The sequence below is a fragment of the Chiloscyllium punctatum genome, chromosome 29, assembly GCF_047496795.1.
Source record: "Chiloscyllium punctatum isolate Juve2018m chromosome 29, sChiPun1.3, whole genome shotgun sequence".
NCBI classification, from domain to species: Eukaryota; Metazoa; Chordata; class Chondrichthyes; order Orectolobiformes; family Hemiscylliidae; genus Chiloscyllium; species Chiloscyllium punctatum.
Window position 1 is genome coordinate 40,013,840 of NC_092767.1, and position 22,635 is coordinate 40,036,474.

The following is a 22,635-nucleotide window of genomic DNA, read 5'->3' on the forward strand; positions in this document are numbered from 1 at the left end:
TCCACTTTCCTGCTAACCCCTGTATCCTTCAACTCACTGATATGTCAAAACCATTCCACTCCGTCTGTAAATACATTCAGTATCCCAGCCTCCACAACTCTCTACGTTAGTGTATTCCAGGTATTCACTACCTTCAGAAAGAAGACATTTTTTGCATCTCAGTTTAAATTCGGTGTCCCTTATTCTGTACCTATAATCCCCGACTTCAAGACTCTGGCCAAGAGTGGACCCATATTAGAACATACAACATAGAACATAGAACAATACAGCACAGAACAGGCCCTTCGGCCCACGATGTTGTGCCGAACTTCTAACCTAGATTAAGCACCCATCCATGTACCTACCCAAATGCCGCTTAAAGGTCGCCAATGAATCTGACTCTACCACTCCCTCGGGCAGCGCATTCCATGCCCCCACCACTCTCTGGGTAAAGAACCCACCCCTGACATCTCCCCTATACCTTCCACCCTTCACCTTAAATTTATGTCCCCTTGTAACACTCTGTTGTACCCGGGGAAAAAGTTTCTGACTGTCTACTCTATCTATTCCTCTGATCATCTTATAAACCTCTATCAAGTCACCCCTCATCCTTCGCCGTTCCAACGAGAAAAGGCCGAGAACTCTCAACCTATCCTCGTACGACCTACTGTCCATTCCAGGCAACATCCTGGTAAATCTTCTCTGCACCCTCTCCAAAGCTTCCACATCTTTCCTAAAGTGAGGCGACCAGAACTGCACACAGTACTCCAAATGTGGCCTAACCAAAGTCCTGTACAGCTGCAACATCACTTCACGACTCTTGAATTCAATCCCTCTGCTAATGAACGATAATACTCCATAGGCCTTCTTACAAACTCTATCCACCTGAGTGGCAACCTTCAAAGATCTATGTACATAGACCCCAAGATCCCTCTGTTCCTCCACCTGACCAAGAACCCTACCATTAACCCTGTATTCCGCATTCTTATTTGTTCTTCCAAAATGGACAACCTCACACTTGGCAGGGTTGAACTTCATCTGCCACTCCTCAGCCCAGCTCTGCATCATATCTAAGTCCCTCTGCAGCCGACAACAGCCCTCCTCGCTGTCCACAACTCCACCTATCTTTGTATCATCTGCGAATTTACTGACCCACCCTTCGACTCCCTCCTCTAAGTCATTAATAAAAATTACAAACAGCAGATGACCCAGAACTGATCCCTGCGGAACTCCACTTGTAACTGGACTCCATGCTGAATATTTACCATCTACCACCACTCTGACTTCGACCGGTTAGCCAGTTTTCTATCCAATTGGCCAAATTTCCCTCTATCCCATGCCTCCTGACTTTCCGCATAAGCCTACCATAGGGAACCTTATCAAATGCCTTACTAAAATCCATGTACACTACATCCACTGCTCTACCCTCATCCACATGCTTGGTCACCTCCTCGAAGAATTCAATAAGACTTGTAAGGCAAGACCTACCCTTCACAAATCCGTGCTGGCTGTCCCTAATCAAGCAGTGTCTTTCCAGATACTCGTAAATCCTATCCCTCAGTACCCTTTCCATTACTTTGCCTACCACAGATGTAAGACTAACTGGCCTGTAATTCCCGGGGTTATCCCTATTCCCTTTTTTGAACAGGGGCACAACATTCGCTACTCTCCAGTCCCCTGGTACCACCCCAGTTGCCAGTGAAGACGAGAAGATCATTGCCAACGGTACTGCAATTTCCTCTCTTGCTTCCCACATAATCCTAGGATATATCCCGTCAGGCCCGGGGGACTTGTCTATCCTCAAGTTGTTCAAAATGTCCAACACATCTTCCTTCCTAACAGGTATCTCTTCTAGCTTATCAGTCCGTTTCACACTCTCCTCTTCAACATTACGGTCCCTCTCGTTCGTAAATACTGAAGAGAAGTACTTGTTCAAGACCTTTCCTATCTCTTCCGACTCAATACACAGTCTCCCACTACTGTCCTTGATCGGACCTACCCTCGTTCTCGTCATTCTCAGGTTTCTCACATACGATTAGAATGCCTTGGGGTTATCCTTGATCCTATCCGCCAGGGTTTTTTCATGCCCTCTCTTAGCTCTCCTAATCCCTTTCTTCAGGTCCCTTCTGGCTATCCTGTATCCCTCCACTGCTCTGTCTGAACCTTGTTTCCTCAACCTTATGTAAGCCTCCTTCTTCTTCTTTACCAGACATTCAACCTCCCTCGTCAACCAAGGCTCCCTCACACGACCATTTCTTTCCTGCCTGATCGGTACATACATATCAAGGACACGTCGTATCTGCTCCTTGAAAAAGTCCCACATTTCCACCACATCCTTCCCTGACAGCCTATGCTCCCAACGTATGCTCCTCAAATCCTGTCTTACAGCATCGTAATTTCCCTTCCCCCAATTGTAAAAACTTCCTTGTTGTGCGCACCTATCTCTCTCCATAACCAAGGTGAAAGTCACAGAATTGTGGTCGCCATCACCAAAATGTTCACCCACTAACAAGCCCACCACTTGTCCCGGTTCGTTACCGAGTACCAAATCCAATATGGCCTCCCCTCTGGTTGGACAATCTACGTACTGCGTTAGAAAAGCTTCCTGGACACACTGCACAAACACCGCCCCATCCAATCTACTTGATCTAAAGAGCTTCCAATCAATATTTGGGAAGTTGAAGTCGCCCATGACTACGACCCTGTGGCTTCTGCACCTTTCCAAAATCTGTTTCCCAATCTGTTTCTCCACATCTCTGCTGCTATTGGGGCGCCTATAATAAACACCCAACAAGGTGACTGCACCTTTCCTATTTCTGACTTCAGCCCATACTACCTCCAGAGGCAGATCCCCCTCAAACTTCCTTTCTGCAGCCGTTATACCATTTCTAATTAGCAATGCCACCCCCCCCCCTCCTTTTTTACCACCCTCCCTAATCTTCCTGAAACATCTGTAACTAGGAACCTCCAACAGCCATTCCTGTCCCTCATCTATCCATGTTTCCGTGATGGCCACAACATCGTAGTCCCAGGTACCGATCCACGCCTTAAGTTCACCCACCTTATTTCTGATACTCCTTGCATTGAAGTATACGCACTTGAGCCCATCTCTGTGTCCGCAAGTAGTCCCTGTCAGTGCTACCTTCTCCAAAGCCTACCTACAGTCTTGGACATCCTGACACACAGCTAGCTTACTTGCTGGACTACAAGTCCGGATCCCATCCCCCTTCCAAATTAGTTTGAACCCCCCCCGAAGAGTGCTAGCAAACCTACCCCCAAGGATATTGGTGCCCTTCTGGTTCAGGTGCAACCCGTCCTGTTTATACAGGTCCCACCTTCCCCAGAATGCAGTCCAATTGTCCAAATATCTGAAGCCCTCCCTCCTACACCATCCTTGCAGCCACGTGTTCAACTGCACTCTCTCCCTATTCTTTGCCTCTCTGTCACGTGGCACCGGCAACAACCCAGAGATGACGACTCTGTCTGTCCCAGCTTTTAGCTTCCAGCCTAACTCCTTATGCTCTTGAATGACCTCCCCACCCCTCTTCCTACCTATGTCGTTGGTGCCAATGTGTACCACGACTTCTGGCTGCACACCCTCCCACTTAAGGATTCTGAAGACACGGTCCGAGACGTCTCGGACCCTAGCACCTGGGAGGCAACAAACCATCCGAGAGTCTCGCCCATGTCCACAGAACCGCCTGTCCGTCCCTCTAACTAGAGAGTCCCCTATAACTAGCGCTCTCCTCTTCTCCCCCTTTCCCTTCTGAATCTCAGAGCCACAGACCCCTTCACTGCAGCTTACACCTGCAAGGCTGTCCCCCCCAACAGTTTCCAAAGCTGCATACTTATTTTTTAGGGGAACGAGCACAGGGGAACCCTGCACTGCCTGTTTTTCCCCTTCCCACCTCTAACTGTTACCCAGCTACCTCTGTTCTCTGGCGTAACTATGTCCCTGTAGCTTCTATCGATCACCCTCTCAGCCTCTCGAATAATCCTCAGCTCATCCAGCTCCAGTTCCAGTTCCCTAACTCGTTCGGTGAGGATCAGGATCTGACTGCATTTCCTGCACACGAAGTCGGCAGGAGTATCGGTGGTCACCCCTACCTCAAACATCCTGCAGGAGGAACATTCCACCGCCTGCGCTGCCATGACTGTACACTGTCTCAAAAACAAGAACACTGAGTCAATAACCTGTGGACTTTAAAGTTAGCTTAGAGGAGGAGGGTGGGGAGGAGGAGGGTGGGGAGGAGGAGAGGAGGGTGGGGAGGAGGAGGGTAGGAGGGTGGGAGGGAGGCCCTACGGAAGTAGGACCTGGGGTCTAGAACACACCCACTCAAATACTAATCACTTACCTTCCCGCCCAGCTATGCGCTCCAACCTCACTTCCGCTGCCCGCTACAGGTAAGTAATTTTGAAACAAACTGTCTTACCTTAGCTGTAGTCTCCCGGGTTCGTTTTCCCTCGGCCGCTGCTCCCACTCAAATGACCGTTGGTGATTAAAGGGGGAGTATTTATACTCACCGTTCTCCTTCCCGGCTGCCCCTCTGTTTACCGTCACTTCCTCTGCTGCTCCCGCTCTTTTTGTGAAGAGAGAGAAAAAAAAACCGCTGCCCGCTACAGGTAAGTAATTTTGAAACAAACTGTCTTACCTTAGCTGTAGTCTCCCGGGTTCGTTTTTTCCTCGGCCGCTGCTCCCACTCAAATTCTCGACCTTTACCCTTCTGCCTTCTCTGTAATTTGTAAGGTCCATTAATATCCCCCTCATTCATTTCAGGCACAATAAACAATCGCCTCACCAATTTAGATGTACTCAATAATTCAACCTTTTCATTCCAGGAACCTGCCTAATAAACCAACCTAGTTACTTGCTTCATCAGCATGCTGACTTTATGTTTCATACACAGAAACACTTCAATCCCTTTGAACTGCTGGTTTTTTGGGAGTCATTTTCATTAAATAACATCCTGTCTTTTGCTTCTCAGTGTCATCCACAAACTCGGATGTATATTGCACTCAGCTCCCACCATCAGGCTATCAGTATAGATGGTCAATAACTCATGCCATTTGTTGTATTCTACTTGATACATTTTATCATAAAGATCTATTAATCCTTACTCTCCAATTTCTATGTGTTAACCAATCGTCACTCCATGCAAATATATTATCGGTCATATTATGAGCTCCTGTATTATGTAAGACTCTTTATTTTGTGATATATTATGGAAAATCTCTGGAAAGCCTCATGTCTACCAGTTCCTTTTCATCAAGTCCACTTGTTATATTCTCAGTGGTATCCAGATAAACCTTGCATGATTTTTTATAGATCCCCTTGCATAAAACCATACTGATTCCGCGTGAAGCTTTTCTAAATGTCCTGCAATTCCCTCCTTAATAACAAACTCTCGCAGATTCCCAGCAATAATGGTAAAGCTAAATTGTTCCTGCTTTCAGTCTCGTTCATTTCTTGAAGACAGACGCCACATTGGAGGTACTCCAGTTTCGCTGGAACACTCCTGTAATCCACAGAGTTATGGAATATTTTACACCGTGCCACCAGTCACTCTGTAACCACTTCCTTTAAAACCAGCTATGAATTTCTGCTGACCTGCCCCCCTTTACACTTCTCTATTTGTTTTTAAAAAACTTGTTCCTTTTGTTAGAACATCCCTACTAATACCATTTTGTTTATAGCATTGAAATATTTACAGTGCCTCAGCTTGTGTGGACCAATGTAAAATATTGGTGTAAATTACCTGCAAATTCCCTCTGGGCAATTCCCCGTCACACCCTCCAAATATCCTCAATATACTTTCCTGACTTCATTTCTACAAAACGTCACGCACTCATCCTGAAATGTTTTGTTATAAACACAGAAGATCTCATGCAGCCATATCACCCATAAACAGACCCTTTGGTCCAACTTGTCCATTCTGACCAGGTTTTCCAAACTAAACTAGTTCCATCTGCTTGCACTTGGCCCAAATGCCTCTGTACGTTCCCATTAATATGTTTGTCCAACTGTCTTTTCAATATTGTAGCTGTATCTACCACTTTTCTTCTGGCAGCTCATTCTATGCACACGTCACTCTCTGCATAAAAAAGTTACTTCTTCGTCCCTTTTAAATCTTCCCCTTTCACCTTAAAGCTATGTCCTCCATGTTTGAAATTCACCATCCTGTCGAAAAGACGTTGGCTAAGCAACCTATCCATGTCTCTCATGATTTTATACACTTCTATAATTTCACCTCTCAACCTCCTACACTCCATCTGATATTGCCTTCAAGACCAAGCATTTAAAAATAATTACTGCAAATTTGAAACAATATTAAAAGCGAATGGTAAACAACACTCAGCCTAAAACATCATACTGTGATTTGTTTTTCTCCATATTACATTAGTAAGGCACTCTTACTAGTGAAAGTCTTATTAGTATGAAACTCTTACTAGTGCCAATAAGAAGTCAAACACCTGAATTTCTTTGTCTGAGGGGGGCGAAGATCTCTGCAGTGAAAACGTATCTCTGCCCAAATCTATGTAATGCCACATAGTCAACATTCTTCCTCCTGGTCTCCCTGTGTGGTTGTGCCTTCTTTAGCTTGCACTCAATATAAAGAACTCCTTTTCCCAACTCACATCTTAATTTAAACCCATTTTACATCATCTTCTCGTTCCCCACTGATAAAAGCCCGATTTATCTTTTGCCACACCCTCTCTACACTGTCATCCATCCCCCACCTCTGACAAGGGAATAAAAAGCCCATTTTCCAATCATTTTCAATTCCGAACAAGTGTCACACTGGAATTGAAGCACTAACTCTGTTCCTATGTCTCTCCAAATGCTGCCAGACCTGCTGAGTTACTCCAGAATAGGCACAGCACAAATTTTCAATTAAATAAACAACTGTGGATATTGGAAATAAAAATATAAAAATTGCTGGAGGAATCGGGAGCTTTGTAGAACGGACACTTAGCCAAAAGATTAACTCTGAATCCATTCCACACTACGCTGCCAGACCTGCATAGTTTGTTCAGCAATTTCTATTTTTGAACAAGTTCCAAAATTATGTGTCAAAGTTACTCATACGCCCTGTTCAGCATGGGCTTCCATACACAAGGAAGTGAACGATAACACAAGGTGCACAAATTCCTCGTTTCCATAAGTTTGGCATCACTGATACTACAGAGCTCTTAATCATGGTCAGGGAGAGAAACAGAGAGAAACACTTTCACTTCAAACACAGAAGATGACATTGCGGGAAAGGAAAAGATTCAGATGAATACGTTAAAGTGTTTGAGTAATGTAACAGATTGGAGGCGTGACACTCGGGAGAAACCCTCAGCAAAATGAGGATATGAAAATGGAAGTGTTACCACATCAGAAACCAGTTTAGGTCACTGTGTACAGGGCTGATGGGTGAATGGGTCTCGACGTGAACTGCGGGATGGTCAGGAGAATGGAATCGCAGATATTGCAGTTCGAACTGGTTCTATCATGTGATGCTGTGGACAACAGCAGCAGCAGAAGCAGCATTGTAATCAATCGCAATTTGTAACTGTTTACCAAGGATAATCCACCAGGCTACCATGAGCATCAAGCTGATCTATGGTTCAGTGACGATTGTGGGATGAAAGTGCCAGAGTCAGAATCATGTGTATCTAAACGTAATGATAACACGTTAAAGCTACCGCACTTGACTGTTAGGATTCCAAACATCATGGCTAACATCTGGAAGAGAGGGAGATATTATCCCCAGACTAACAGATCAGATCTAAGATTTGCAGTCCTGCCACATCCTGTCATAAATATCAACGGAGCATTCAAAAAATTACTGGAGGAGAGGACTCCAGATATATCACCATGCTAAATAATGGAACAACCCTGTACATCAGTGTAAAAGACAACAATACATTGTATGCACCATCCTCAGCCAGAAGTGTTGCTTGGATGATGCAGATCACCCTCGCCACGATGCACATGGAATCACAGATGCCAGTCTTCAACCAACTCGATTCGCTGCACGTGAGATGAAGAAGCAGCTGAACACAGTCGATACGACAAAGGCAATGAGCCCTGACACCATTCCTGTAATAGGACTGAAGACTTGTGCTGCACAACAAGCCGTGACCCTGGGGAAGCTCTTTCAGTCCAGCTCCAACTCTAACATCCCCCTGGCAATAAGGACAATTACTCAATTATGTCCAGTCCGCAAAGAGGAGAATAATTACAATCCGACAAATTGCCACCCTATTAGTCCCATCTAGATACTCAAATTGGTAGGGGTTCTTCTGACAGAGTTGTCAAGCAGCACAGAAATAACCTGCTCAGTGTGGTTTCTGATAGGTCCCAATGTGAAGATGGTGCAGTTGTGGAAATGTCACTGGATTACTAATGCTCTGGCAGCTGGTAGAAGTTAAAAAAAACATATAAATATCTAAAATCTGGTGTCAGTAATGGTGACCCGAAAGCCATTGTCGATTGTAAGCATCTATTTCTTTCCCCAATGTACTTTCAGGAACTGAATCTCCTGTGCTTCCTTTGACTGGCCTAAAAGTGACTCCAGATACACAGACATGTGATAAGCTCTTCAATGGTCTCTGAAACGGCCAAGCAAGACACTCAATTGTATCAAACTGCTTCGAATACTTCAAGGGTAAAACCGGACCCAATGCCCAACACTAGACTCGGTATTGGAAAAGGGAACGGGAGACACTGTCCTGTCGACCCTGAAGAGATTTCCTTCTGAACATGTAAGAGCTATTGACAACATTTACAGAGCTTTCCCACAGACTGCACAGAAACATCAGGAAAGGAGTAGGCCATTCAACACATTGAGGCTTCCCCATTCTAACTAATGGAGAAAATGTCCTTAGTGCAGTTTTCCTCACACAATGTTTGTATTCCTTAATATGCTTAAACATCGTGAAATATGTAATAAGAATTGCTGTCGTCACTGTTGTCCATCAATTTTGCTCCTCCAATCAATATACAGGCCGTTGCGTGATGACACATGCCTATTAATGATGGTTTGTTTGCAATGCCGTTCATGAATTGTGTGCTTTTTTAAAATAAAGTAAGCTGCTATCAACGTTACGCGATTCCATCCCAACATTGGCTAAACAGCAAAACCCAAGCTCTTGATCTGCAAAATGCACACTCAGTGTGTTTTGCTAAAACAGGGATGCAATCCGCTCTGCAAGCCTTGAAACTGAGCCTCACACTGGGAAATGTAGCCTACGTTTCGAAGAAATACCATTTCAAACTGGGGGAGAATTTTGGGGAGAACTGGAATTCCACGGCAGCATCACGTGGTCATTCAGCCACGAAAACATCTGGTGAAGAGCATCGTGAAAGGTACAGCGCTGGAGTCAGTGGCTGTAGTGTTGAAGTGTTACATATAAACTACTATTTCACTGTAATACATGTTTTAAAGATTAACTTGGACTGTGCTAGTGAGTGTGTTAGACCACCTTTCATTTTTGGTTTTTACTGATATTTCAGGGTTCGCCCCTTAACCCCATAGCCCCCGTTATGTATGTTGCACCATTATCAAACTGCTCCAATATTTGGAACGTTTAAACCGAGAGAAAACTCGTTGTCCGAAAAGGGAACGGGAAACACAGTCCTGTTGACACTGCAGAGATCTCCTTCTTAACATCTGAGAGCCTGTGACAGCTGTACTCCAGCTGTCTGCTCATTCCTTTCGTGTCCAGAAATCCTTATTTATATTTAATGTCCTGGTTTCCACAGCCTTATGTGGGAGAAAACTCCCCAGGTTCGCCAGTCTCCGAGTACAGACATTTATTCGCATCTGAATGCAGAGTGACCTGTCTGTATCTAATACTGTAGTCCCTTGCATTAGACATCCCAGTCAGGGGAATTACTATCCCTGCTTCCAATCTGTCACGCCCTGTCAGAGTTTTATATAATTCTCTGAGATCTCCACTCATTTTCCGAAAGCCCATTGAATACAGGCCCAGTCGCCCCAAACTCTGCTCCCACACCAAGCCTGTCATCCCAGAGATCTGTCAGGTCATCCTTCGCTGCTCTTCCTCAATGTCAGGTTCGTCTTTTATTAAGTAAGGAAACCAAACTGCACACAATACTGCACAATGTTCAAGATGGGGTCTCACCAAGGGCCTGTACAGCTGCAGTAAGTCACCATTACTCTTGGACTCAAATCCCCCTGAAATGAAGGTCAACACATCACTTATCTTCCTAACTGCTTTCTGTTCCTGCAATAATGCTTTCAATGAATGGTGTGGAGGTAGATCCAAACCCTTTTCAATTTTACAACTCCCCACTTGGTGGCTCTATGTACACTGGTCAGCGTGGCGAAGCCATTCCCAGTATTGACTGCTTGCTTCAGAACGCACTGCCTTGCATAGACCTCGGAGGTCTGCGCAGAACGAAACAAAAATGCAGCATAAGTTCCTTTATAAATCAATATTTTTTCAACCAATCCTTTTTCAAATTGTAAGTTGCTGTCCTGTTTTCCCACCAAAGGGCACGACGTCACATCTACCCCCATTGCCCTCCATTTGCCATGTATTTGCCTATTCACTTCACTTGTCTCAATCACCTTGGAGCTTTTTTACATCCTGCTCAACGACTCACAATCCGACATCGACATTTAGTGCCATCAGCAGAACTGTGAATGTTGCATTTGATTCCCACAACCAAACGTTTGGTGTTTATTGGGAATAGCTGGGACCCAAGCTCCGATTCCTGCTATACCCCAACCTTTCCACTCGAAAACACATTGTTTTATTCCTATTTGCTGTGTCATGTCAGCTCTCCCATTCTAAATTATGTCCACATATTAACCCCAGTCCCATATGATTTGAATTTGTATGGTGGGCTTGGAGCTTTATCACCTATTTTCCTAAACATCCACTCATATTGTATTGATTGCTTCCCCACAATTTTGCTCAGAGAGTTTCTCAAATACGATTCCCTTTTCATAAATCTCTATTGACTTTGTGTCTGCCCATTACTTTCGGTTCCAAAACTTCCTCTAAAACTGTTTAGTTACCAATTCCATTCTATTTCTTTTCTTTCTCACCAGATTAACGTTTCCTAGTATTGATGGGAAGATTGCTTTTTTGATTTGATTTCTTCTGTGAAGACATAACTGAAATATTTGCTCCATAGTTCTGCCATTACCCTGTCCTCAATTCTCTGGTTTCAGCCTGTCAGGAAACTGCACCGTTTTTCCCTTAATTTTGCCACGTACTATTTTAGAACCAATTATAAATTCACTTTTATGACCCTTATTAATTTATCCTTCAGAAACTCATCAATTCCGGCTTAAGGTGCTTAATGACATTCCACAGCTATACAATCAGAGTAGCATAGACTCTGTGCCGTCACAAATACAGCACGGTCGATATTAGTCCCACTTTCTGAACCACGACCCGTAACTGGGAATGTTATGGCATTTCAAGTGCGCAACCTTGAATCATTTTTTAACGGTTGTGAGGTTACCCGTCACAACTCACCTCTCAGGAAGTACATCCCAGGACCCACCACCAGCTGGGTTAAACAAAATCCACAAATTCTCACTAAACCTCAAACCCTCCACTTAAAAAGTGTGCTGACCTGTTCTTGACCCTTTGACTAAAAGGAACAACTACTATCTATCCACGCTCTCCATGCCCCTCGTAATATTATCCTCCTGAATCACTGACTCTTCAGCTTTCTCTGATCCAAAGTAAGCAACCCGAGCTTATCCAACCTCTTTCCATAGCTGATATGGTCCATCCCAGGGAATATCCTGGTGAATCTCTTCTGTACCCCCTCCAGTCCAATCACAATCTTCCTGTAATGTGGATCCCAGAACTACGCAAATTATTCCACCTTGGATTAACTAACGTTCTGCATAGCTCTTATAATCCATGCCTCGATAAAAAAAGACCATGTTTACATTCGCTATGCTTTATCAACTTCTGTGTTATCCTGTCCATACCCATTCATGGATGTTTGGAGAAGCACCCGCTGAGCTTCCTAGTGTGATGCCATTCATTTAGTACTGCCGTTAATCATCGCTTTTATTAGGGTTACGATCCATCTGTCATTGATCTGCCCATCTGACCGTTCCATTTACATCTTCCTGTAAATGTAGACCTTCCTCCTCATTTCCAACCAAATGGCTAATCGTCTTTAAGGTTACAAAATCACACCATGTTATAGTCCAACAATTTTATTCAGAGGCTCTAGCTTTCGATGCTTTGCTTCTTCATCAGGCGATGATGTGCTTCGAAAGCTGTTGCCTCCAAATAAACTTGTTGGACTATAATCTATTGTTATCTGACTTTTAACTTTGTCCACCCCAGTCTAACATTGGCACAACAGAATTACAAGTCACAAGGACACAGCACCGATCCCTGTGGTGCGCGTTTGGACATCAATCTCCAGTCACACAAACAGCCTTCTAACACCATGCTCTGTATGCTAACACTAAATTAGTTTGGATGCAATTTGGCAAGTCATGGATGAGTGCGAATTGTTCCCTTTTTAATAAGATTAGATTCCCTCCAGTGTGGAAACAGGCCCTTCGGCCCAACCAGTCCACAAAGAGTAGCCCATCCAGATCCACTTCCTTCTGAAGGATGCAGCTGACGCTCTGGGCAATTTAGCATGGCCAATTCACCGGACATGCATATCTTTGGACTTTGGGAGGAAACCCACGCAGATACAGGGAGAACTGGCAAACTCCACGCAGACAGTCGTCCAAGGAGCGAATTGAACCTAGGACCGTGGTGCTGTGAAGCAGCAATGCTAACCTCTGAACCACTGTGCCGCTTGAGGTGCCTGCAGAATATCTAGGCATTCTTTCTAATCTTACCCTGCCAGCAGTTTCCATGCCCCTGTTTTAGTCAGTCCCTTCAAGTGATTGATTTGCTTCTTCTTTCTATTTTAAATGGCCTGTCACTTATCCAGCCATTAGTTGCCTTAGATTAGACAGACAGAGAAACATCCTGTTTATTTCCAACTTGTCATATGTTCAGTGAGTTTTTAAATTTCACTGCGGTCACCTCTCAATCTTGCCGTTTGAGGGATTAATCTGGAGAACGTCCATTGCACTTCCTCTGCGGTCAATATATTCTTTCTCAGATTGAGTCACCAACACTGTACACAATATTCCAAATACAGTCTCACCAACACGCTGTGAAACTGTTTCAACATGTCTTTCAATCTATATTCTGATTCCCTTAAATGAAGGCGAACATAACTTTAACTTTCCACTTACATATCTTCCTCAAAATGCCTTTCACATTTTTTTTTACGAACTCACTGCATGAGATCTTACCGAAAGCATTCTGATAATCCAAATATGCCAATTCTACTGGGTCCCCATTATCTATGCTGTAACAAACAATTTCAAATAATTCTGAAGTTTGTCAAGTATGATTTCTCTGTCAGAAACACATGCTGATGATCTCAAATGTTGCTGTTAATTTCTAAATATCGGACATCACGTGGTAAGTAGTAGATTTCAACGGTTTTCTTACAGATGTCAAGTTAATTGGTCTGCGGTTCTCCACACTGTCTCCTCTTCCGTTGCAGATGCTCGGATCCATTCCATTTACCTACAATTCTTGGAACATGTTTACTTCCTTCCATTTATCTACAATGGCTTCAGGCCTCTGCACAAAGTGCAGGAAAATAAAACACAGTCATCGACAGCACAGATAGTACTTCCCTGCTGATATATTGCTAATATTTTGATGTGAAGTACATCTGGTTTGTCAGACTTATAAATGCGCAATCCAGCTACAGGTTCACGTATTACCTTGTTACTGACTTTAGTGTCAAAAGTTCCATATGATCATTTGGTAATTCTGGATGATTTTCTGGCTCTTCCTCCATGAAGACAGATGCAAAGTAACTGGTTGATATCTCGGTCATTTGCCTGTTCCAAACAAGATATTCTCCGCTCCCGATTACACAATTTCCTATTTGACCTTGCTTTATTTTGTTTTCTTTGAAATACAGATTGTCGATTTATGTAGATTTTGTGCTCTAACATTGTACAAAAGGCCCTTGGGCCCAGCAGTTCCACACTGCCCCTTCGAAGAAGAACCCACGCAGACCCATTTCCAGACGATTCTACGTTTACGCCAGACTAATGCACCTAATGAACAAATCCCTGAACACTATGGAGCAATTTAGCATGGCCAATTCACCTAACCTGCAGATCTTTGGATTGTGGGAGGAAACCGGAGAATCTAGAGGAAACCAACGGAGACGGGGGAGCATTGGAAAGTCCACACAGACAACTTTCTGAGTATTCTCACGTTTTCACAATGTCTGAAATTCTTCTGAAGTCACTTCCTATGATTAATGTAATTTTTAATTTCTTATGTTGACCATCATTATGTCACTTCCCCCGACTTTGGTAATTGAACCTTAAAAAAGACGTATTTTTCAGACTATGCAATATTTCTATAGATATCCTGGTCCTGACCAGATATATCCAAGAACGCAGCAATCGGGGAGAGAAGAAATTGCTGGAGCCCTAGCTGATAATTTTGCATCATCGTTAGCCACAGGTGAAGTTACCGAAGGCTGGTGGGGAGCGACTGTTGTGCCCTTATTCAAGAAGAGCTGCAACGAAGAACATAGGAACTATAAACCTGTTAGCTTCACAACTGTGACAGGTATGTTAATTGAGAAGTCTCTGAGCTAAGATATATATACATTTGGAAAGACACGGAGCAGTCAGCACGGCTTTGTGCGTGGAAGATCACAATTTACTAAGTTTTACTACTTTGATAATCTGAACATGAATTTTGACGAGGGTAGGGTGACAAAAGTAGTCTACATAGATTTCAGAAATGCCTTTAGATTAGATTAGATTCCCTACAGTGTGAGAACATGCCCGCCGGCCCAATATGTCCACACCACCCCTCCGAAGAGCAACCAACCCTGACTAATGTACCTAACACTACGGGCAATTTAGCATGGCCAATTCACCTGACCTGCACATCTTTGGACAGTGGGAGAAAACCAGAACACCCAGAGGAAACCCACGCAGACACGGGAGAATGTGCAAACTCCAAACAGTCAGTTGCCTGAGGTGGGAATTGAATCCAGGTTCCTGATGCTGTGAGGTAGTAGTCCTAACCACACAGCCACCGCGTCGCCCCAAGGGTCCATCTGGTAGGCTGCTTAGGGAGCTGGAAAACTGAACACACAATTGGTTTGATGTGAGATAGCAGAGTGTAATAGTGGAAGGACGCTTGTCGGACTGGAGGCCTGTGGCAAGTGGAGTGCCTCAGGGGTCTGTGTTGGGACCATTGCTGTTTTCTCTATCAATGATTTTGTTGAGAATGTACAAGGCACGATTAGTAATTTTGCTGATGACATTAAAATAAGTGGTATCGTGGACAGTGAGGAAGGTTATCAGAAATTGCAGCTGGACCTTGATCAGCTGGGTAGTGGGTCGTGAAATGGCAAATTGAGTTTAATACAGATTAATGTGAGGTCTTTCATTTTGGAAAATTAAATCAATGTAGGAGTTTCATGGTGAATGGTTAGGCCTTAAGGAGTGCAGTGAAACAGAGGGTCCTTGGAATTCAGGTGCACGGTTCTCTCAAATTAGAGTCACAGGTAAATGACAGTGATAAATGCTTTTGGAACACTGGCCTTCATTAGTCAGGGAATTGAACATCGAAGTTGGGGAGTTACGTTGCAGTTATACAGGATGTTGGTGAGGCTGCGCTTGGAGTACTGTGTTCGGTGTTGTTCAATTTGCTCCATGAAGGATGTGATGAAATTGGAAAGAGTGCAGAAGAAATTCACAAGGCTATCGCCAGTACTCAATAGTTTAGTTATAGGGAGAGTTTGGACAGGCTAGGTAATTTTTATTTAGAGTGTACAAGACTGAGATGATATATTACAGACGTATATAAGATCATGAGAGACATGGATAGGGCGAATGCAATCAATATTTTTTCCAGTGTTGTGAATCATAGACTAAAGGGCATCAGTTTAAGGTCAGAGGGGAAAGAATTAAAGGGAACCTGAGGGGCAATGTTTTTTTACACAGAGGCTGGTACACATTTGGAATGAGCAGCCAGTGGTTGAGGGGGTTACATTAACAACATTTAAAAGGAATTTAGACAAATACATGGATAGGAAAGGATTAGATTGAAACGGGGGCAATGGCAGGGAGATGAGGTTAGTGTGAATGCACAGTTTGGTCGGAATGGACCGGTTTGGAACAAAGGGTCTGCCTCTGTGCTTTAGGACTCTATGACGCTATAACCATTGCTTGTCTCTTACTGAATGCCGTATTGTACTTTCCCAATTCACTGGAGCGAACTTGACCCTCCAGCCCCCAGGCTTACATTATGTTTGACCATCATGTTCAACATTCGATATTATATGCAGATGCCGTGTAAAATGCAACATATCAATGTCACTTTTCCTCAGAACAAGGTTATTAATTAGTCCTTCTGAGCACACATCGCCAAATCCAAACTAACCTTGTCTCTAGTTTGGATAACAACATACTCTTCAAGCTACCTGATACACACTTCTGGAATTTATTTTTCACAGCATTAGCAGTCACTTAGTTTACGCAGTTTTGGTGTAATGTGACATAATTCAGAATCCCTGTAGCACCAACAATACCAATTCTCCACAGCATAAGATATGCAAAATTTGCACAACAATTTTAGATTAGATTAGATTACTTCCAGTGTGGAAACAGGCCCTTCGGCCCAACAAGTCCACACCGCCCCGCCGAAGCGCAACCCACCCATACCCCTACATCTACCCCTTACCGAACACTACAGGCAATTTAGCATAGCCAATTCACCTGACCTGCACATCTTTGGAGTGTGGGAGGAAACCGGAGCACCCGGAGAAAACCCACGCAGACACGGGGAGAATGTGCAAACTCCACACAGTCAGTCGCCTGAAGCAGGAATTGAACCCAGGTCTCTGGCACTGTGAAGCAGCCGTGCTAACCACTGTGCCACCGTACACGGCATGCTTATTTTTTACAATTTTACAAGGCCACTTGCTCCAAATACCTGGTCCACGTAACATAGGATTTCATTCAATCCCTCCAGACTGACACACCCAGTTTGGTGTGGGTTGGAAAATGTTATTGGGAAATACAGGCTGGGTTCGAAAGACACCTCTGGTCTCTTTACAGAGTGTTTCCGCTCTGCAACTTGTTGTTCGTTTGTTGGTCATGTCGTGGACCCAGATTCACTGTGAATACAGCTCACCAACGTAACTCAGAGATGATACACAAAATACTTTGCTCTCTCTGACTGTAACATTCAGGAAAATTACAACCATTAGGTTTCCAGTTACAAGATATGAGAACATAAGGAACAGGATGAGGTAATTCAGAAGTCAATCTTGCTGTGCCATTGTATACCATCATGGCTGATCCACTGTCAGCATCAATTCCATTCAATTCCCAATTCTTCACACCCTTCTACTCAATGATAGTGGGCAAAAACCAATCTACTTCCTCTGTAAATACTTTCAGAGATCTAACTCCCCGAACTCTCTCGTCCAGATAGTTCCTAACATTCACTACCCTTTGTGAGAAGAAGACACTCCATCACACAGACACAATAACCTATTGATATGTTCAAAAGAGGTGAATACAGGAGCCCAGCTAAGAGTGACAGACCCTGATAACAAAGCGGGAGTTGGCTCAGGATGGTAACAATGAACGCTGACTCAGTTACATTTAATGGGAATCAACTACAATATCTCCTCTGGTTTGGGCCGTCCATAGCACAAAGAAAAATATTCGTAGTTTGTGGACATCAAGCCTTTCACTCCCAGAATATCCCTTCAGGAGTTCTTCAGGATACCTTCCTGAACACAAACATCTCCAGCTGCTGCATGAATGTCTTTCCTCCACCATAAGATCAGATGTTGTGATGGTAACTGAAGAGCAGACTAATTTCAGAACATTTTGTCTCCTGTCACCTCCTGAACCAGTCTGTATCAATGAGCAGCAAGACCCGGACAACGTACAGGCTTGTGCTATTAAAGTGGCGGACACTGCCATTTCCACAGTTAAAAGAGGAACACATTCATAATCTCATGCTGGTTGCACATGGATATGAGGAAGTATTTCTGGCCATCGAAACGAACGAACAAGAAGAGGGACAAACCATTAAACCTTCTGCTTGTTTCACAGGAAAAGATGCAGTCTGTTCAGTGCATCTAACAGGATCGTGCAAAGTCCAATCAGACCCTTGTACGTGTTGGAACGTATTTGCGACCAGGACGAGAACATTCAGCCCCTCAAGGGCTTATGCAGGAACAGGAGGATGTCATTGATGCTTCAACGTGACAAACCAATGGAGCAGAGACTAAAGTCAGAGACGGCTCCACGATGTTCCTCGTGGCCCCATTGCATGTGGACTGTGTGCTATTTTAACATGGTTCCCTGGTAGTGAGGAGAGAAGCCAAATGTTTTGTGCCAAGTCTCAAGGTGACATCTTCCACTTCCGAGAACACAGACCCATGATTCTCCATCGAGGAGAGAAGCTGTTGGGAATAGTTAAATGTTTTAGTGTGAAGGTATTGTGGCTGCTATCAGGATTGTGTATAACATGACGTTCAATGCAGAATCACACATACCGAATGCACTATATTAATGTCGGGAGACTGTATGCAAACCCTGAACGTGTCTCTGTCAATCGACATGGAGAGTAGTGCAGAAGTAGGGGAAACGTTCTCAGAGGCACTTAAACTATCGAGAATTATAGCCCGAGTAAAAAACCAAACAATGGAATTTATCACGTTCTTACTGTGTGTTTAGAACATAATGAGTGATTGTCCATTCCCCTCAAGTTTCAATGCAATTACCTCTTATTCTGTCACAGAGCTACAGATTAATGTTCACTCACTCCTCATGGTACCATGATCCCAGTGATTAGTCTGTTGACACTCTTTCACACTCTCTCTGTGACGAGGAGATAATTCCTTATAAAGGAGAGAAAATCTGCCCAAAATACCCTAAATACTGCCTCAACAACACTCTCAGGGATGATCATAATAATTCCCTTCCCTCACTTTGCCGTCTCTGTTTTTTCCTGTGGTGTGAAAAAGCCATTCCTTCTCTCTGCCCTGAGACTGACGTGAAATTTACAAGTTCCTTACGTCTGTACATCAACATCAATAAAGCCAACACCAGAGATGGAGATGAACATCACTCTTGTGGAGAACTTCAAAGATATAGAATACACCTAAAACAAGGAATGGTCACCTACCCCAATGCAAATGAGCTGTCGGAATATGGTAAACACGCAGAGGAAGGAGCTATCTTTCCTTTGTTCTTCCCTCACGGGATGTGTGCAGCCCTGGTCAGACCAGCATGTTATACCGATCTGAAACTGGGTGGCTGGTTCAGCTGTTCCACAGGACAGTAAAGAGTAAACTACATTGCTGTGAGTTTGCAGTGACACGGAGACCTGACCAGGCAAAAATGACCCATTGCCTTCCCTAAAGGACACGAGGCAAGCAGACGGGCTTTTTCTCACAAATGATAATAGTTTCATTTTAATTATATTAATTTCCTTCATTAGATATCAATGGATTATTATTCGATGGCAGTAGATTATGAGTCAATGACTTGAGCAGGATACACTGTCTTACATCTGACAGATTTTGTGCAGAGAATAAGTTAAATATCTCAAGTGCAATTGTTTTGTTAACGGTCACGAGTTTGAAGAGACTTGAAGAAACAGCTGTAATGGATTTAACAAAAGCACAAACGACAGTTCATTCAGCAGTTGCACTGAGGCTGAGTAGGAGACTGGGATATCATAATGGTGGTATTAGACAGGATTGACATATGGGGAGGTTATGGAAATATGAATCTGTGCAGGACAGAAAGGATTATGGAGTTTGAGAACAGTCTGGTTCCTTCTCGCATATCAGTGAGTAATTTGTAAATACTAATTTGCTTTATATAATTTACAAGGACATTTTTTTTATTGGAAGTGAAGACATTGATTTCCATTTTCTAAACTTAACATATCATGAGCAGAAATTCAGTTTAATCCAGTTTCACAGTCAAAGAGAATGACTTACTAGGAACACCAACGATAGCGAGGATGGGATAATAACTACCTCGAAAAATCCAAAGGATATCCTGGATCCGCCATGCTAATGATATCCAAGGTTGAGAAAGGAAGTAAGGACCCAAGGATAAACTCCTGCCCATTGTTGGAACATTCCAGTCTAATGTTCTCAGATTCTGATCCATTGTTGGAACATTTCAATCTAATGTTCTCAGATTCAGATCCATTTTTGGAACATTCCAGTCTAACGTCCTCAGATTCTGATCCATTGTTGGAACATTCCAGTCTAATGTTCTCAGATTCTGATCCATTGCTGGAACATTCCAGTCTAATGTTCCCAGATTCTGATCCATTGTTAGAACATTCCAGTCTAATGGTCTCAGATTCTGATCCATTTTTGGAACATTCGAGTCTAATGTTCGCAGATTCTGATCTCTCCACCCCTTCTCTCTGGAGGTGCTGATCCTTGTTAGTGCTGTCGGTGATGTTCCCTCTCACTCTATGGCATAACACATTGACAGAGCCCATTTATCATTTATCGATGGAAAACTCCACTGGGATAATTAGGATCCACAAAGATTGACAATAATCACAGTCGGTGAACAAATAGCTCCAGTTAACCCATTTCAATTCATTGTTGATTTTATTAAAATTCAAGATAACGTTTAAAATTTACACATTCAGCATGGGAAATGTGGGAGTGACTGAGGGAAAGGATGTTGAAGATAACAGATTTTTTGTGTGTAAGCATTGAATCTGCCTTGGATATGAGAGTAATGACAGAGGACTGTTGGAACATAAACTAGTTTCACCATGTATAAATGGAAACGTACAGCCTGAAATTATTGATCAGTGATTATAATATTGAGTGAACGTATATAGTCCATAATCTGGTGGGAAAAGGTGCTCAAGACAACATACATCATAACAGGCAAGCTACATGGATATGTTCACAGAGAATTGTACGTGATAAATACAATTCAGATTGTTATTCGACGATCAGACGGGGCAAGTGAGGGTCATGCTGCTGATGTTATTGATGTCAATGAACTATGATGAAGTATCATTTATTGGAATTCAATTACTATGTGATTATGACATTGTGGAGGGGGCAGAAATCAGAGAGAATTGGAGGAAATTGCTGATGAGACTGAAGGGAGAGATAATGATATTGACAGTCATCTGTATTGGAACGTGCCTCTTTATAAATCAAAAGGTCAGAGTCAGTACGCATCTATAGTGAGGGATGAGGACACCCAACATTTATCGTAAGACCAGAAGACACAGGAGCAGAAATTTGGCCTTTCAGCCCACTGAATCTGCTCCGCCATTTGATCATAGCTTTAAGCTTCTCAATACCATTCTCCCGCTTTCTCCACATAACCCTTGATCCCCTTGACAATCAAGAACCTATCGTTCTCAGCCTTAAATATACTTAATGACCATTTCTCTACTGCTTCTGTGGCCTTGAAGTCCACAAATTCCCCACTCTCTGGCTGAAGAACTTTCTCCTTATCTCTGTTCTAAAAGGTCTTCGCTTTATGCTGGGCCCTTCGGTCCGAGTCTCTCCTATCAATAGAAACATTTCTCCAACATCCTCTCTGTCCATGTCATTAAGTATTTTGTAAGTTTCAATTAGATCCCCACATATTCTTCTAAACTCCATCAAATATTGACCCAGAGTGCTCAAATGTTCCACATATGTTAAGCTTTTCATTACTGGAACCATTCTTATGAATCTTCTCTGAACATCATCCAGTGCCAGTGCATCCTTCCTGAGATACGGGGCCCAAAACTGCGCACAATACTGTAAATGTAGTCTGACCTGAGCCTTATACAGCCTCAGAAGTATATCCATGCTTTTATATTTACACCCTTTTGACATGAATGGCATAATTACATTTGCCTTCCTAACTACTGACAACCTGCAAGTCTACCTTGGGAAACTCCTGGACTAGAACTCCCAAGTCTCTTTGCATTTCAGACTTCTGATTTTACACTTAATATTGAAAATAGTCCATGCCTCTTGTCTTTCTGGCAAAGAGCACGTGCACACACTTTCGCGCACTGGACTCTACCAAGCAGTTCTTTACCCAATCTGCTAACCTGCCCACATCCTTCTGCAGGCGAATGAGAGGACTGCAGATGCTAGAGATTACAGTCCAAAAGTGTGGTTCTGGAATGTCACAGCCGGTCAGGCAGCATCAGGGGAGCAAGAGGTGCGATATTGCAGGCATAAGCTCTTTGACAGGAGCGAGGGGGATGGGCGGAAGGGGGCTGAAAGATAAATAGGAGAGGGTGAGGCTGGGGGGATGGTAGCGTGGAAGGCGATAGTTAGACAAAGGTGGGTTGTGGTCATGAAGGTCAGAGAAGATGGACAGATTGAACAGTTCAAAGGGGCAGTGAGAAGTTAGAGTGTTCGATCCGAGATAAGGTTGCAGGAAGGTGAAATGAGCAAACTGGTGAAATTGATATCGATACCCTGTGATTGGACGGTCCCAAGGTGGAGGATGAGATGTTGTTCCTCCAGGTGTTGGGTGACTTGAGTTTTGCAGTGTAGCAGCCCCAGGACTGACATGTCCT